The sequence below is a fragment of the Scyliorhinus canicula genome, chromosome 20 (assembly GCF_902713615.1).
Source record: "Scyliorhinus canicula chromosome 20, sScyCan1.1, whole genome shotgun sequence".
In the NCBI taxonomy this organism is placed as follows: domain Eukaryota; kingdom Metazoa; phylum Chordata; class Chondrichthyes; order Carcharhiniformes; family Scyliorhinidae; genus Scyliorhinus; species Scyliorhinus canicula.
This window is the reverse complement of record NC_052165.1, coordinates 21,948,289-21,966,317: the sequence shown is the minus strand read 5'-3', so window position 1 is coordinate 21,966,317 and position 18,029 is coordinate 21,948,289.

Below are 18,029 nucleotides of genomic sequence, written 5' to 3'. Positions count from 1 at the left end.
CAGTTCATTTTGCCTTTGAAGCTAGAAGCAATACGCCAAATTATTTTATAAATTGAATCCCTTACGTGGGAATATTAAAATAATTATTTTACCAACTGTTGAGGTTTTGCTCAACTCTTTCTCTAATTCATTCCTGGCAGCCCCATAAATTATTGGAGTTACAGGATTGATTGGAACTAGTTTATCTGAATTTAATTTCCTTCATTGTTTTCCCTCTCCTTAATAACTTGTGTTTTTTTTTTCCTCTAGAGTTTAATTAAGAATCTGCTAAAGCCATCCAATTGTCCTCTCACTAAACAGGCAGAAACAAATGTGAGATATGGAGTTGTGCAAAACATAATTGTAGCTGTCGACCCACCATGTTTTCTGGCTGTAGGTTTTCGCACAGTTTCAGTATGAATAACAGTTTTTGCACTGGCTTCTAAGTATCGCCCTTAGAGTTCATCAAAGCATGTAAATTGTCCGATTTCATTCAAATTTGAAATTCAAGGTCATTTGGAATCCCCAATGTTAGACCCAATTATATTTTGTGATGGTGAATAACACACAAAATTGCGTAATTAATTCCGTCACAGTTTCTGGTTTGCAACTCAAAAGTGAAACTATTTAGGAAGCTGATTTTTTTTTTCTTGAAGGCATGGTTGATTTTTGACTTGATTTTGACAACAGTTTCAGCATGACAGAAGGAAATCAAAATGTATCTCTTTGTTACGCAGCTTCTATGCTGCCTATAAGTAACATCGAGGGGACAGCTCAGGAGAATCCCTGGGCTGCATTCTCCGGGCCCCCAGCCATCTGTTTCTCAGAAGCAGTGGGATTCACTACCCTCGCCGCTTGTCAATGCGATTTCCCATTAAAGCCACCCCTAGCGCCGGCAAACCCACGGGTCAGTGTGCACTGTTGGTGTGATGTACCATCAATGGTACGCGAGGCGAGTGATTTACCAAAGTCTGGCTTTAATTAACTAGAACACAGCTCTGCGATTGTCTACAATGGAAAGGGACGATCGTCAGTCGTCTGGCCATTTATACCTCTTAATAGAGGCGTGGTTAACTCAGCCTCTCGGCCAATCGGTCGAGAGGCACATGACCGACCAGGGCCAATGGTAAGCCGACGTTCTGGCCCAATGGCAGACGAGTATGCAGATCATATCACCACATGGTGGGAATGGAGAATTCAGGCACATTTTTCGAAAATAATCCAAAAGGCGTTTTTGAAAACAACAGTGGCCTGGAGTATTTTTGTGAGACCCGGGTGAAGGTTTCGTGCTCCTTGTGGCCTTCGGAAAATATAAAGTTGCAGAATTTCGGGAAGATTAGTCCATTCAAAAAGGCCTGGATAGAGTGGACGTGGAGAGGATGCTTCCACTTGTGGGAAAAACTAGAAGCAGAGGACAGCGTCTCAGACTAAAGGGATCCTTTAAAACAGAGATGAGGAGGAATTTCTTCAGCCAGAGGGTGGTGAATCTGTGGAACTCTTTGCCGCAGAAGGCCAAATCACTTTAAGACAGAGATAGAAGGCAGGAGAATGGGGATGAGAAAAATATCAGCCATGATTGAATGGCGGAGCAGACTCGATTGGCCGACTGGCCTAATTCTGCTCCTATGTCTTGTGGTCTTATATGCTATTTAATGCCTGGTGCAAATGGGTGGAACATGTGCACATTGACTCCAATTGAATTTCAAAATTGAATATGCACACAGGAATACATTCACACACAGACACAGATACACACGGATTGAATGCAGGTGAAGAGAGTGCACTTTTATAAATTACAGTAACTACAGTCTCCTATTTATAACTGCTGGTCTCCCATGTGGCAGGCCTATGATTTCTTGAAAGGTTTTGATGATTTCAAGTTAAGCGACGGCCTTGTAAAGTGAAGGGTTCACAGCAGGTCGTGAGGCTTCTTCTGGTCAAATTTCCAGGAGATTGGTTCTCATGTGAACTCGGGAACTGGAACAGATTAAGTACTTTGTCTACGTGATCACTTTCCGCGGGTTTCAGAGTCGGGTTCTCAAAGTAGCTGCTGACTGAAAGTCCTGGTGATCTGCTGGGATCCTTGGCTAATGCGGGTGGAGTCCCTGAACCCAATTTTGATCACATAACCACTGGGTTTACACATCTGAGATGAATTATTCTTCTGTGGATGAGAGAGACTATCATGATGTAATGAGAAGTTGCTAATGGCTATTGATCTTCCCCTTGGTCCAGAATGAAACATGCAGGCAGGCAGTCTGGAAACTCTATAACCTTTAGATGTTGGCCCATCCTTAAATATTGAGATGTGTGAATTTCACAAATGACTGTGTCCATATTTATTTAGGTGTTCACTGTCATGTTATCTACCCTGGGGTAACACGGACTGCAACTGGATGCAGTTGGACTGTAAAGGATACACCAAACTTAGACGTTGGTTCAATAAGATTTATTGAACTTCTGTAACAATGCACACAGCTGGCTGTGGGTTGACACTCTACTACTCTAAGTGTGCTAACTCTAACTAACTAGACCAGACTAGCTCTGATCCACGTGGAGCAGGTGCTAACTGATATATACACCCTGACTGTCACTACAGTTGTCACCAGTGGAAAGAGGCAGAGTGCTGATGCCACATGAGTTTTATAGTGGGAAACCCCCCTCTAATATTCTGTCTAGTGATTGGTTGTGTTCTGTCCTGTGTGTTGATTGGCTAACCTGGGTGTCTGTCACTCCCTGTCTTTACCACATGATGTGCATTGGGTGCATATTATGACATTCACTGGAACTTAATATTGTCTATTTCAAATGTCAAAAGTTACATGATTTGTGATAACCTTAACACATTGTTTGTGTCTAATTGTTAAAAGTAGTGACTGAAGGTTCACAGCATGTCATCTCATTTACTAAGCATTCCCCAATGAAATGGCTGGCTTACATTGAAAGGATAATCATTGGATGCTTGCAACTGATTATGTTAGGACCTTGAAAAAATGGAAAATGCTATTACTCTGAAGTTTTCTTTTCCGGACAATTTCTAAACCATGAAATCCTTCTTGGATTTATTAATTCAAGGGGTTGGGCCTCATTGGCTAGGACAGCATTTATTGCCCATCCCTAATTGCCCCTGAGAACATGTTACTGAGCTGCCTTCTTGAACCGCCGCAGTCCATGTGGTGTAGGTACACCCACTGTGCTGTTAGGGAGGGACTTCCAGCGACAGGAAGGAAGGGTGCAATCTTTCCAACTCAGGATGGTGAGTGACTTTTTAAAAATTCATTTACAGAATGTGGGCATCGCTGGTTAGGCCAGCATTTATTGCCCATCCCTAGTTGCCCTTCAGAAGGTGAAGTCCCTGAGGTTAGGTACACCCACAGTGCTGTTAGGGAGGGAGTTCCAGGCTTTGTACCCAGCAACAATGAAGGAGCGGCTATATATTTCCAAGTCGGGGTGGTGTGTGACTTGGAGGAGAACCTTCAGGTGGTGAGGTTGCTAGGTATCTGCTGCTCATGACCTTCTAGATGGTAATGCTTGTGTGTTTGGTGCTGCCTACAGAAACTTGGCATTTGCTGCAGTGCATCTTGTAGATGTTGCACACAGCTGCCACTGTTCACCTGTGGTGGAGGGATTTAATGTCTGTCAAAGGGTTGCTTTGTCCTGGATGGTGTTGAGTTTCCTACATGTTGTTGGAGCTGCTCCTGACATGTGCCTTGTAGATGGTGGACAGGTCTTTGGGAGGGGGGGGGGGGGTCAGGAGGTGAGTTACTGAGCATAGGGTTCCTAGCCTTTGACTTTCTCTGGTAGCCACAGTATTAATGCTAGTCCAGTTCAGTTTCTGATCAATGGTAACCCCCAGGATGGTGACTGTGGGGGATTCAGCGATGGTAATGCCATTGAATGTCAAGAGGCGATGGTTAGATACGCTCTTGTAGTAGATGGTCATTGCCTAGCACTTGGTTGGCAGGAAATGTAACTTGGAGGGGAGCTTTCTGATGGTAGTGTTCCCATGTATTTTCTGCCCTTGTCCTTCTAAATGGTAGTCGTCATTCGTTTAGGAGGGGCTGCCGAAGGAGCCATGATGATCTCTTGTAATCAGTGCATCTTGTAGATGGTACAGACTGCTGCTATTAAATACCAGTGGTGGAGGGAGTAAATGTTTGTGGATGAGTTGCCAATCAAGTGGGCTGCTTTGTCCTGGATGGTGTCAAGTTTATTGAGTGTTGTTGGGGTTTCAATCATCCAGGCAAAGGAAGAATGAGTATTCCATCTCACTCTTTTCACAGTAACTTCAGTGCAATGGAAGCATACTTGTGACGATAAAGATTATTATTATACTCCTGACTTGTACCTTGTTGATTGTGGACAGGCATTGGGGAGTCAGGAGATGAGTTACTCACCGCAAGATCTGACCTGCTCTTGTACCACAGTATTTATATGGCTAGTCCAGTTCAATGATTGGTCCATCATAACCCCAAGGATGTTGATAGTGGGGAATTCAGTGATGGTAATAAATTGAATGTCAAGGGATGATGGTTAGATTTTCTCTAGTTGGAGATAGTCATTGGTTGGCACGTGTGTGGTGCTAATGTTATTTGATAACATGGTTTAAGGTGTCTCAAGTGCTGAAATATTGCATAAAACCTGCATCTTGAGCCACCTAGTGGTGCCTCAGGCATGTGCCCATTCACTCACTTCCTAAATGTAACAGATTTTCATTAAATCTGCCCTTTTGAACAGAAGCATTTCATAAATAATCATGTAACATCTCCATTCAGCTACAATCGCTTTGCACAAATCCCAGTATTTGTGGATATTATGCAACATTTTGAGATTCGGGATGAAATGCTTGACCACAAAACATAAAGAGATTATTACATTATATGGTGACTTTCAAATCAAACATCAGGTACACAATTGAGATGATGACTGTAAGGCATCGCTGATCTTTAGTTTTACAGACCAAAGTGAGAAACAACATAAGGTTGAGGTAATTAAGCAGTATTTTTAATGGAAAGTATCAATTATCTGTTCCAATTCTGAAATGCTATTGGTGGACTAGTTTGCATTGTTGACCAAGGAGCAGTATTTATTTGTAGGTGCTGACGAGTATATTTTCAAACTGCAACAAGAGCACAGAAAAGAGAATGACTCCTGCAGAAACCAGTGTCGGAACCTCAAAGACCTCTGGGATTATTTGTAAAATGGTGATGTGATGCTACTGCGCTGCCTCATTGGGCCTGATTTCAGCTACAGGGCAGTGAAGTGAAGAGTTACATTTGATTCCCTTTTGACCTGCTTCAATACAGTGCCGTCAACAAAATATAATTGGGACTCTTCATTGGAAATTCCAAGCGAGCGACATCAATGTTAAATGCGAAATTGAATAAAATCGGACATTTAGATGCAGCCACCAGCTGTGAGGGTGTCACAGAGCTCAACAAACAGTTTGTAACACTCTATGCCAAGTCTAAAGGAAATATAGGCTTATTGTGGCAGTGGTCCTTTTCCCCGAAATTTTAAAAATAGTTCGAGCAAACTTTGATGCAAAACAAAAACATAAATGCTGGGAAAACTCAGCAGGTCTGGCAGCAGCTGCTGAGACGGATGCCAAGTTAACGCTCATCACAGATGTGTGAAAAGATCAGATCAGTCCATAACAGAGTCATTCAGGAGTCTAGTAACTGCAGGGAAGAAGCTGTTTTTGAACCTGTTAGTGCGTGTACTCAGACTTTTGTATTTCCTGCCCGATGGAAGAGGTTTGAAGAGTGAATAACCCGGAGGGGAAGAGTCATTAATTATGCTTCCTGCTTTCCCAAGGCAGCGGGAGATGTAGATAGAGTCAATGGATGAGAGGCAGGTTCATGTGATGGACTGGCCTGTGTTCGCAACTCTCTGTAGTTACTTATTTAGTTTCAGTCTTGGGCTAACTAGTTGCCAAACCAGGCTGTGATGCAGCCAGATAGGATGTTTTCTATGGTGCATCTGTAAAAATTCGTAAGAGTCAATGTGGACATATGGAATTCCCTTAGTTTCCTGAGGAAGTATAGGCATTAATGTGCTTTCATGGCCGTAGCTTCGATGTGGGTGGACCAGGACAGATTGTTAGTGATGTGCACAACTAGGAATTTGAAGCTGTCAAGCATCTCCACCTCGGCACCATTGATGAAGACAGTGGTGTGTGTGATCCTTTGCTTCCTGAATTCAATGACCAGCTCTTTAGTTTTGCTGACACTGAGGGAGAGGTTATTGTTGTTACACCACTAGGTTCTCTATCTCCCTCCTGTACTCTGACTCATCATTGTTCGAGATCCGACCCAGTACAGTCATGTCATCAGTCAGCCTATTGCTCATTTATTGTTTGTCACCCCATTAACTCACCCCCTGACTCCCCAAGGATTTTTACCATCTACAAGGTACAAGTCAGGAGTGTGATGGAATATTCTCCACTTGCTTGGATGAGTGCATCTCTAACAACACTCAAAAAGTCCAAAACCACCAAGGACAAGGCAACCTGCATGATTGGCAATCAATCCACCACCTTAAACATTCACTACCTCCATCACCAGCATCTATTGGCAGCAGTGCATACCACCTCTGAGATGCACTGCAGCAGCTCACCAAGGCTCCTTCGACAGCATCATCTAAACCCATGACTGTACCTCCTGTAAGGGCAAGATGAGCAGATGCATGGGAAGACCACAACCTGCAAGTTCCCCTCCAAGCTAAACGCCACCATAGCTTGGAATTATATCTCCATTCCTTCACTTCCCCTGGGTCCTAGCTACCGAAGCCCACAGCCTGCAAATGATCTTTTAAAACTGCCACGCCATCCTGAAACCTAGTCGCTTTCTGATTATTTGTCGTGCATTTTTGATTTTTCTACAGCAATACGTTTCCATTTGAATGAGACAGAAGACGCTTCATAACTTGGATGCAACGTAACGTTCTGCTAGCCCAAATATCAAAAAGACTGTCATTTCCTCCATGTGAGTTTCCAGCACAAACTTCAGTTACTCAAATTAGGGGCGGCATTCTCCCCTACCCGGCGGGGCGGGGGGTCCCGGCGTAGGGGAGTGGCGCCAACCACTTCGGCGTCAGGCTAGGCCCACGCCGGAGCGGTTGGCACCACGTCGACTGGCGCGAAAACCGGCACCAGTGGCCTTTCAGGTCCGCCGCTGGCCGAAAGGCCTTCGCCAGTTCGCGCATGCGCGCTGGGGGATTCTCTTCTGCCTCCGCCATGGCGGAGGCCGTGGCGGCGGCGGAAGAGAAAGAGTGCCCCCACGGCACTGGCCCGCCCACCAATCGGTGGGCCCCGATCGCGGGCCTGGCCACCGTGGGGGCACCCCCCAGGGTCCGATCGTCCCATGCCCCCCCCCCCCAGGACCCCGGGGGCCTGCTCGCGCCGCCGATCCCACCGCCACCAGAGGTGGTTCAAACCTTGGCGGCGGGAGAGGCCTCCCAGCAGCGGGACTTCGGCCCATCGCGGGCCGGAGAATCACCGCAGGGGGCTCACCACTCGACGTGGCGCGATTCCCGGCCCCGCCAATTCCCGGGTGGCGGAGAATTTTTGCCACGGCGGGGGCGGGATTTTCGGCGGCCCCAGGCGATTCTCCGACCCTGCGTGGGGTCAGAGAATTTCGCCCGAGGTCTGTGAATGAAACTTAATTCAGTGGCAGTTTGTGGCTAACTATGGATGATTTTTGTGCTTTGAATTGATTAAGCCGACTAGAAACTGGGTTAGATCTGCCCAAATACATTTCCTTTAAGATTCTTGGTCCTGTCAACCTGGACCAAGTTCAAATAATGCTGCCAGAAAAGATAGTGCGGTAACCCACTGCCGGTCTTCAACGACCCATGGCATATGATGCTGAAGGGTTCCAATAGCCAAAACACTTTTTCCAGTCAGTCTGTTAAAAGATGCTCAAGAATAACATGCAGCGCGCAGGCAGAAGGTCTGTGGAGAACTGCTTCCTGACTTTTGGTTCCTTTTATAACCTGAGGTCTTGGAAAAATGGGAAATCACAAATGTCCAGAAGGAATCTTTCAAAAATCAATTGCAATAGCATAGATTGGTATTTTAAGGAAAAACTAAAAATAATTAGGCGTTCAACTTGTTTTTTTTTACACTAATCATACAGACCATAAGGTCCTGGTCGGTGCCAAGATTGCTGATCTAACACAGAGCGGTAATTGCGTAGATGCAGTTATTCGCAGCACCACCGTGGTGAGAAATGGGAAATCAAAACCAGCTAGAGTTCCTTGCTTCTGATCACCATCCAGTGATTGCTTCTGAAAAATAGACACATGTAAATATAGAAACTAGGAGCAACAGCAAGCCATTCAGCCCTTTGAGCCTGCTCCACCATTCAAAGAAGCAAAGAACAAAGAATGTACAGCTCAGGAACAGGCCCTTCAGCCCTCCAAGCCTGCACTGACCACGCTGCCCTAAACTAAAGCCTCCTACACCTCTGCCGTCCGAGTCCCTCTAGTCCAATGCTATTCATATATTTGTCAAGACGCCCCTTCATAGGATCATAGAATTTACAGTGCAAAAGGAGGACATTCGGCCCATCGTGTCTGCACCGGCCCTTGGAAAGAGCACCCTACGTAAGCCCACACCTCCACCCTATTCCCGCAACCCAGTTACCCCACCTAACCTTTTTTAACACTCAGGACAATTTAGAACGGCCAATCCACCTAACCTGCACATCTTTGGACTGTGGGAGGAAACCAGAGCACCCGGAGAAAACTACGCAGCCATGGGGAGAATGCGCAGACTCCGCACAGACAGTAACCCAAGCCGGGAATCGAACCTGGGACCCTGGAGCTTTGAAACAACAGTGCCAAGCACTGTGCTACCGTGCCGCTTAAATGTCACTATCGTATCTGCTTCCAACACCTCCTTCAGCATTCAATATACATATAGATGCCTGGCAATACAAGAATAGGTTTAGTGTGAAGCCTTTTTCGGTTGAATGGTTCCTCAAAACTCACTTTCCGAGTTCACATTGAGGTCTGGGAGAGAACACCTCGAGAACAGTGAGCACCTTCGAGGAGGTGGAGAAAAATTGTGGGAAATATTTTCCCATTTTTGCTTCAGGTGGTAATTTCAGAATTTACTGTCAATTTAAATATTGATCACAGCCAAAACACAGCTGTGGAAAATTGTTATTTTTGAACTCGAAATACATGGATATGCCACAGGCAAGATTGCCACACAAAACTGGCTTTTTTGTTGGTTGTGGGGATGTGGCATTATGAAACATCAGTCTAAAAAATCTGTAAAATCTGTAAAAATACAAATGCTGGATATACTCTGCATGTCAGGCAGCATCTGTGGAGAGAGAAACACAGCCAGAGTTAATATTTTAGGTAGATCTAGACAGATGCTGCTTGTCTTACTGAGCATTTCCCGCATTTTCTGTTTTTGCTCTTCAACATCAGATTCAATAATGCTCCAACCATTTAAATGAACAGCAACTTCATACCAATTAAAGAGCGTATGGTCGCTCTAGCAGTCTTAATGAATAATGAAGCAAATATCTCTTCCTAGTTCAGAGTAGTACTTTGGGATCGCACACTTTATTATTCCTCAGGGTACAATTTAATGTTTGCACCGGAGGGTTTGCCTGCTGGATGAAGACCAGCAGGAGACTCGGGTCATCGCACACCATATTAAGTAGCCAATAGACACTTAAGTGGCCAGGGTCAGGTCTTCCCTGGGACTAGCGATTCCAGGGTGGACCACCCGTCCTGTGAGAGTGGTGGCAGCAGAGGCCCAGGATCAACAAGGGACCCCAGGCCAAAGGTAAGTGAGAGTGGGATTGGAGGGTGAGGGCAGTAAGCGAGAGTGATATTCGGGGGCTGAGGGCGGTTGCAGGAGGCTTTCTGAGCCTACCCCCATGCCCCTCCCAATGCTGCATCTCTCCATCAGGCCCTGGATGCTTTTGAACGAGGGATCCACTCTGGATGCCAGCAAGCAACCTGACAAGAGTTTGCTTTTTGGGTGTCCTGTTGGGCGGCACGGTAGCACAGTTGTTAGCACTGTTGCTTCACAGTGCCAGGGTCTCAAGTTCGATTCCCGGCTTGGGTCACTGTCTGTGCAGAGTCTGCATGCTCTCCCTGTATCTGTGTGGATTTTCTCCGGGTGCTCCAGTTTCCTCCCACAAGTCTCAGAAGACTTGCTTGTTAGGTAAATTGGACATTCTGAATTCTCCCTCAGTGTACCCGAACAGGTGCCGGAGTGTGGCGACTCGGGGATTTTTACAGTACCTTAATTACAGTGTTAATGTAAGCCTATTTATGACACTAATAAAGATTTTTATTATTTCCCCCCCCCCCCCCAACTTACTCTTTTTAAAAATAAATTTAGAGTACCCAATTGTTATTTTTTTTCCAATTAAGGGGCAATTTAGCGTGGCCAATCCACCTAACCTACACATCTTTGGGCTGTGGGGGTGAAACCCACGCAGACATGGGAAGAATGTGCAAATTCCACATGGACAGTGACCCAGGGATTCAACTCCGGGTCCTCAGTGCCACAGTCCCAGTGCTAACCACTGTGCCACATGCCCATCCCCCCCGCTCCACTTACTCGCTGCTGGTTGGGAATCAATTGTCTCTTTACAAAAGCCTCAATTAGCATCCACGTGGGAGGCATTTCATGAGCTTTCCTGACTGGGTTTAATTCTGTGAAAGCGAGAAGGCAGTGTGTTCCCACACAACACCCTCCTGCTCAGTTAAATGCCCCTCCCCTGCCTCCAAACTCACCTCCGGCATAGCATTAAACTCCATCCTTGCTTTCTGTTATCACTTTCAAAGGAAGATTCGCACAAAGTAAACTTGCATACCGCTGGTAACCGGCATTTGATTAATACAGAGATTACATGAAATGAAATGAAAATCGCTTATTGTCACAAGTAGGCTTCAAATGAAGTTACTGTGAAAATCCCCTAGTCGCCACATTCCGGCACCTGTTCGGGGAGGCTGTTACAGGAATCGAACCGTGCTGCTGGCTTGTCTTGGTCTGCTTTCAAAGCCAGCAATTAGCCCTGTGGGCTAAACAGCCCCATGCATATAAAACACAATTTAAAACACTTTAAACCTTTAACATATACTTATATATATTTCACTGAAATAAAATATTATAGTCTCGATCAATTTTCGTGGAGCAGATATTAGATGAAGTTAATCTTGAGACTGGTTTGCTTCCGATAGGTTTGATCATAAGTTGTAGAGCTGTTCAATACTTGCCTATCACATTGAATTCTTTTCAATGTCAAGCAGATTGCTCAACAGATTCATGTGAAAGAGCAAGATATTCAAACTCAGAGAGAGAGAAGGGAAAGAATATGAGGTACAGCCTGGTGTAACCTCACCCTCCCAACACGCTCGGTTAGATTTATGAGGGTGCTGCTGTCATAATATGCACCCATGCACATCATGAGGTAAAAGCAGACCATGACAGACACCCAGGTGGGCCAATCAACATACAGAACAGAACACAACCAATCACCAGACAGAACACCAGAGAGGTGGCTTCCAACTATAAAACACACGAGGCATCAGCACTCTGCCTCTTTCCACTGGTGACAACTGTAGTGACAGTCAGGGTGTACAAATCATTCAACACCTTCAACACGTGGATCAGAGCTAGCCTGGTCTAGATAGTTAATGTTAGTTTACTTAGAGTAGTAGAGAGTCAACCCACAGGCAGCTGTGTGCTTCGTTACTGAAATTCAAAAAATCTTACTGAACCAACGCCTACGTTTGGTGCATGTTTGATCATTTCACTGTATCGTGTTGCAGTCCGTGTAACCCCTGGGTGAATAACACGACAGCTGCCATGGAAACATTCTCTTATCTGAGACACTTCTTTCCGGAGAGGAGAGATCACTAGAGAAAATCAAATGGAAAACTGGAGGAGGGAAAGAATGAATACAAATGGGCTGAATAGCCTCCCTCTCGCACTATATCATTCTATGATCCTACGATGTCTACTGATGATGTAGCAGGTCCAAATAAAAAATCTTCTGAATTCAAACCTTTGATTCAGATATAAAAGAAGCTCTTGCGACATTTGGACCCAACGGTAATAGAAATAAAACTATCGAAATGAAATATTTTATAAAACATGACAGAAAATCACATCGACTTAACCATAACAAGACAGAAAAACATGATTGAAATTAAAGTTAAAATATATATCGGGATGATTTCTATCTCATTGCCTGCCAGTGCATTACGTGTGTTGTAGATTCTGATGCACACTGATGAAAGTACCATCTGCTATATTAGTGTCATTCTTGGAAGGAGCTGTGTTCTACCTAAGGGAAAACTTTGTATACTTCCAACCGTTTCCCAGGCATCCCTTGTTACCATATTTAGTGTTTTGACACTGCTAGTTTGCAACAGATTGGGAATAGAGGGAGATGATTTCCACTGTGTCACAGCTGTAATGAAATTAAATGGATGTGAAAAAGAATGTGTTTAGGACTTAGCTGCAGAGGGACCTTCTCTTCGTCTCGAGGGCTGGATATTGGCAGGCTCTGCATGTGGGGAGTGCTCGGATGTGCATGCCAGACTGTAACCTTCAGTGCCTATCCTGCCGAAGTTCACAAGGTCAAGAGGTCTATTAATTTACATAGAATCATAGGGGCCGGGGTAAACCTTATCCGTATTGCATATAAGGTCAGCTGGATTGGCAATGGCCGTAAGGACCCGGTTGGGATCTACGGGGAGCTGTATATTATAGCCTTGTAAATTCTATTATCATATAGGATCATCGAATTATATGTCAGATTGGGGTTCGAAATGGGGAAATCCACTCTCTCATTGAAATCAGCACCAGTGCCCATACAATACCCTTTGTTAAAGGGTTAACGCCAGATAATTCCAGTTGCAACTCATGCCTGGGCCCTGACAACAGCAGAAGGATATACATAGTCCAACTCTATGTGCTAGCTGCCAAGGTCTGTTGGATCTTTGAAGTGCAGGTATCCAGGATCTCCTGTGTCGGGATCTCTCCTCGCATCTCCCTCCTCACAATCCCTTCCTCATTATTTGCTCTGATCATGCTCGGAACAGTGGAAAGCTCTGTCATCCCAAGGTCAAACAGATACATCGGCCGGGATTTTCCCTATCCACCTGTGGCATGACCCATCGCGGGTGTGGGACGGGAAATTCGGAGAGTCAGCCAAATGTCCATAGAGCTTGGTTGGGAATATCCTGGCTGGACTAAAACATCTCAGCCATCAGTTACAGCAGGACTGGGCTATATGGGCTACAGACCTATTGCCCCTTGGTTTGGAACTCCACATTTGCACACCGGAGAGTGTGTATATTCATGGACAGTCTTCTCCATTCATGAGATTACTACCCAAGAGAACACCTCGCAGGTGAGCTATGAGGAGACCACTGGCGATGCACCACAACTATCACCCGCACCTCCCACCAATATAGAGACGCACACCTCGGTGGATGACATTAGAACAAAGAAAAGTACAGCACAGGAACGGGCCCTTCAGCCCTCCAAGCCTGCGCCGACCATGCTGCCTGTCTAAAATCTTCTACACTTCAGGGGTCCGTATCCCTCTAGTCCCATCCTATTCATGTCTCTTAAACGTCACCATCGTCCCTGCTTCCACCACCTCCTCCGGCAGCGAGTTCCAGGCATCCACTACCCTCTGTGTAAAGATCTTGCCTCGTACATCTCCTCTAAACCTTGCTCCTTGTATCTTAAACCTATGCCCCCTAGTAATTGAACCCTTACCCTGGGAAAAAGTCTCTGACTATCCACTCTGTCTATGCCCCTCATAATTTTGTAGACCTCTATCAGGTTGCCCCTCAACCTTTCGTTCCAGAGAACAAACCAAGTTTATTCAACCTCTCCTCATAGCTAATGCCCTCCATACCAGACAACATCCTGGGAAATCTCTTCTGCACCCTCTCTAAATACTCCACATCCTTCTGGTAGTGTGGCGACAAGAATTGAACACTATACTCCAAGAGTGGCCTAACTAAGGTTCTATACAGCATGTAACGTGTCTTGCCAATTGTAATACTCAATGCCCCGACCAATGAATGCAAGCATGCTGTATGTATTCTTGCCTACCTTCTCCACCTGTGTTGCCCCATTCAGTGACCTGTGGACCTGTACACCTAGATCTCTCTGACTGTCAATACTCTTGAGGGTTCTACCATTCATTGCATATTCCCTACCTGTATTAGACCTTCCGAAATGCATTACCTCACATTTGTCCGGATGAAACTCCATCTGCCATCTCTCCGCCCAAGTCTCCAAACGATCTAAATCCTGCTGTATCCTCTGACAGTCCTCATCACTATCCGCAATTCTACTAACCTTTGTGTCGTCCACAAACTTACTAATCAGACCAGTTACATTTTCCTCCAAATCATTTATATATACTACGAAAAGCAAATGTCCCAGCACTGATTCCTGTGGAACATTAGTCACAGCCCTCCAATTAGAAAAGCACCCTTCCATTGCTACTCTCTGCCTTCTATGACCTCGCCAGTTCTGTATCACCTTGCCAGCTCACCTCTGATCCCGTGTGACTTCACCTTTTGTACCAGTCTGCCATGAGGGACCTTGTCAAAGGCCTTACTGAAGTCCATATAGACAACATCCACGGCCCTACCTGCATCAACATCTTTGTGACCTCCTCGGAAAACTCTCTCAAGTTAGTGAGACACGACTACCCCTTCACAAAACCATGCTGCCTCTCGCTAATACACACTAATATTAGTGGACAGGCTTTGGTGGCACAATCGTGAGCACCATACAGTTGCTGATGCACATCAGGTAGAGGCAGGCCCATCCAAGGGAGTCAGCAGTCGGAAATCTGCAGATCCCAGGACTCAGCTGGGTCCCGGTCAAATGCCGAGCCTCTGGACAAGGTTTTCCCGGAGCTGATGCAGATGATGGCCCAGAGCTGTGAGATTCAGGAGGGGCGTCAGTGACATTGAGCAACTAAGGCTGATTGGAGGACAATGCGTGGGTCAGAGGCCATCACACTTTGGGAGGCGACCACAGTGAAAAACCTGGAGCACGACGTCCACATCTTGAGTGTCTGTGATGTCCAAGGCTGATTGCCTCGACATCATGTCCCAGTCACTGAGGAATCTGTCCCAGACACAGGTGGACATTGTCGAGGCATTCCAGAGCGTGGCCCTGTCACTGAGGACTATCCCTGATGGCATCGACACCATGGTGCAGACACTGGGGAGCCTCCAGTACTGGCAGAACCAGATTACTCAGAGGCTTCTGGGGCTCACTCTAGCTGCCCCATCCCATGGAGTCACTGAGGGCCCTACAGGCACCCTCAGGGAGGAGGAAATGCTTGAGCCCAACCCGGCCACCAAGGAGACAAGAGCAGTCTCCAGTTCTTCTGATTTTAGCCCCCCCCACACCTGACACTGGTGCACCTCAAGGGCAGCGGGCAGAACAGTGTGGCACAGCAGTGCCTGTACCCCCGGTAAGTTGATCAGGGCCCTCTGGCTCCAGGTCCTCCAGATGACTTCCAGAGGGCATCAGAGGCCACAGTGCGCAGAAAGCAGCAGGCTGCCTCCACCTCTGATGTACATTCTGGGGACATACCTAGACGCAGCACAAGGCCACGGACAATCAATAAGTGTGAGGAGCATCTCGTGGGCACTGGTGAGGTCACTATCCATAGCTAGGGGGAATGGAACTCTGTCACATTAAAATGTTCACCAGTTAAATAGTTGCACACCTGAAACAAGTGAAGGCTCTGACGCATTAATCTTCACAGCCCCCCCCCCGGTCTCCCAACCCGCCTCCCCGGCTCAGTGTTCCGAGATCAAAAGCCTCCAATGCAGACTCTGTCACGAGGATGAGTGTGAGCGCGCTGTCTGAAGTGACAGTTAAGCAGAAACCACCAGAGTTTTCCTCCCAGCGAGTGATCATCACTCTCCTGCCTTATTTTGTGACCCGCAGTCAGTGCCAACACAGACCCATCACCCTGGAGTGATGTTACACAGACCTTTGGTGGGGGGAACAGGGAAGTCAGAAGGGGATGGTGTCATGAGGGAGAGAGGAATGCAGGGGGGGGGGGGGCAGGAGAAATGGAATGGGTGGGGAAATGAGCAGGGAACGGGGGCAAGTAGGGGGGATTGTGTCGGTGGAATGGGGCGGAAGTGGGAGGGGAATGGGGTGGGGCAATGAGGTGGGGGTTGTTGGGCTGACAGACACAGCTCCGTCCTACAAAAAACTGGAGATGATGAGGGCCTCTGGTCCTCCTGGCTTGATGTACACCCATCGCAGTCTGTCCTCCATCCTCTGGCTCCTCCACGGGATCGTCCTCCAGCCCCTCCTTGTCCACCTCCTCCTCAGATGAGGCCGCATGTCCCTCCTCCTGCTCCAGCATGTTGCCCCGTTGCTGTGCCAGACTGTGAGAGACACAGCAGATGGCCACAGAGGGGAATCCCTCTTGGGGGAGTACTGCAGGGCACCACCAGAGTGGTCAAGGCTTCGGAACTGACCTTGAGCAGCCCGATGCACTGCCCCAGGGCAGCACAGATGGCAATGTGGGCCTCATGGTAACCAGTATCCACCTTGGTTTCAGGCCTCTGCACCGGCGTCATCAGCCATGTCCTCATCCCTGGTACCCTCCCCCGGGCCAACACACCATCCTGGGATGGTCCTCGAAGACACCAGGGATCTCCAAGTGCCTCAGTATGTAGCTTGTCATACACCAGTATAGCGGGGACACACTGCATGATTCTGAGGCAGTGGTCGCACATGGATATTCAGGGGATGGAACCCTTCCTGTTAATATCAGGCACTTCCTGATGCCCCAGTGCTCGCAGGGTGATATTCATTTTTTTTCATAAATTTAGAGTACCCAATTCATTTTTTTTTCCAATTAAGGGGCCTCACGGTAGCATGGTGGTTAGCATCAATGCTTCACAGCTCCAGGGTCCCAGGTTCGATTCCCGGCTGGGTCACTGTCTGTGTGGAGTCTGCACGTCCTCCCCGTGTGTGCGTGGGTTTCCTCCGGGTGCTCCGGTTTCCTCCCACAGTCCAAAGATGTGCGGGTTAGGTGGATTGGCCATGCTAAATTGCCCGTAGTGTAAGGTTAAGGGAGGGATTGTTGGGTTATGGGTATATGGGTTACGTGGGTTAAGTAGGGTGAGCATTGCTCGGCACAACATTGAGGGCCGAAGGGCCTGTTCTGTGCTGTACTGTTCTATGTTCTATGTTCTAATTTAGCATGTTCAATCCACCTACCCTGCACATCTCTGGGTTGTGGGGGTGAAACCCATGCAAACATGGGGAGAATGAGCAAACTCCACATGGACAGTGAACCAGAGCCGGGATCGAACCTGGGACCTCAGCGCCGTGAGGCAACAGGGATAACCCACTGTGCCACTGTGCTGCCCGGAAGGGTTATTTTCATATCATCGATCGTAACCCGGACCTGGGGAATCCCACGATGGCAGCGAATCCTGCAGCCCGGGCATTTTGGTGGGCCTGGTCCTCGAAGATTTTTTAGTCTAATGTCCTGGCGTACAGAGCATCAGTCAACTCCCGGTTGTACCTGTGGGCTGAAGATTGGGAAATGTCACATAGCTCCCTGCTTGAGCCCTGGAATGACCCGTGGCATAGAGGTTTAGGGATGCAGTGACCTTCACGGCAATCAGGAGCAGATGTCCTCCTCCTTCTCCGCGGAGTGCTGTATGCACAATTGGTGCCGCACTGTCTCCCTGTTGAGTCAGTATTCTGCAGCATACGCTATCCGTTAGCTCATGGAAGGACCAATGATGCCAGTGCACCTTGGGCCATCTCTGGCCTCCCTTCTGGCCTGATGGGTGGCCATTTCATCAGAGTGTGCGCCGGCTGTCTGCACATGAGGTGACTCCTCCAGCCTGAGTTAGCATTGCTGCCTTCTATGCCATCTCCCTGCCTTAGCTGCCACAAGCACAGTGAGGGCACCTCCGCGGATCCACGCCAGCAAACAGCTTTTTATCTGGAAAGAATTGGAAAAGGGGAAAGACCGACAATCAGT